This window comes from Athene cunicularia (assembly GCF_003259725.1).
Source record: "Athene cunicularia isolate RWA chromosome 5 unlocalized genomic scaffold, athCun1 chr5_part2, whole genome shotgun sequence".
NCBI classification, from domain to species: domain Eukaryota; kingdom Metazoa; phylum Chordata; class Aves; order Strigiformes; family Strigidae; genus Athene; species Athene cunicularia.
Genome location: NW_020799102.1, coordinates 9,475,537 through 9,476,534, shown reverse-complemented (window position 1 = coordinate 9,476,534; position 998 = coordinate 9,475,537). Strand labels below are relative to the sequence as shown.

General features: G+C 57.8%; 1 non-coding gene across 1 annotated transcript; it reads right to left on the bottom strand.

The window, feature by feature from the left end:
* Positions 1 to 853: 853 nt before the first annotated feature.
* On the bottom strand, positions 854 to 926 carry TRNAA-AGC. The gene has a single exon. It is a non-coding gene; the product is annotated as a tRNA-Ala (tRNA).
* Positions 927 to 998: the final 72 nt, after the last annotated feature.

The following is a 998-nucleotide window of genomic DNA, read 5'->3' as shown; positions in this document are numbered from 1 at the left end:
CAGTTTTTTTCCTAAATGGCACATACATCAATGTACCAATGCATCCTTGAGGTATTTCAATTCCTCCCCAGATTTACTAAAGGCAAATGAGTGTTTTGGTTCTATTGGAGGCTCCCAAGAGAGGGAATCTCTGGGATTCTCCTGCTCCTGGACGGGTTGAGCAGGTGAGGGCTGGAGCCAGAGCTGCTGTGGGAAAAACTGGGGGGAGCGTGTCCAGTATGAAGTGAGAAGCTGGGGCAGGGTCTGGAGCACAGGTCTGCTGGGGAGCGGCTGAGGGAACTGGGGGGGTTTAGTCTGGAGAAGAGGAGGCTGAGGGGAGACCTCCTGGCCCTCTGCAACTCCCTGCCAGGAGGGGGCAGAGAGGGGGATGAGTCTCTGGAGCCAAGGAGCCAGCGCCAGGCCCCGAGGGAATGGCCTCAAGCTGCCCAGGGCAGGGTCAGGCTGGCTCTGAGGAAGGATTTCTGTGCAGAAGGGGCTGTTGGGCGTTGGAATGGGCTGCCCAGGGCAGGGGGGAGTCCCCGGGATCCCTGGAGGGGTTGAAGAGTCGGGCTGAGCCAGCGCTGAGGGATCTGGTGGGGTTGGGAACGGTCAGGGTGAGGTTCATGATTGGGCTGGAGGAGCTGCAGGGGCTTTTCCAACCCAGATGATTCTGTGATTCTGTGAGAAAACGCAAGGCCCTCTCGCAGCGCTGCGCATACAGCAGAGCACTCCGCTTGCCTCCACCACGGGTTAAACAAACCTTTAGGAATCTTAAGGAAGCAACTAAGAATTTAAGGAATTTTTAACAAAAAAGGGCAAAGCGCGTCGTTGGCTGGTAGGGTCAAAGCTCTACGGCCTGGCGAGAAAAAACACTTGGAGAATGCGGGCATCGATCCCGCTACCTCTCGCATGCTAAGCGAGCGCTCTACCATTTGAGCTAATTCCCCTCCGCGCTGCCCCGGCCGCCCGCGCCCCTCTATTCTCTTCTCGCGAGAGGCCGCGCGGTACCGGGGCTGTCT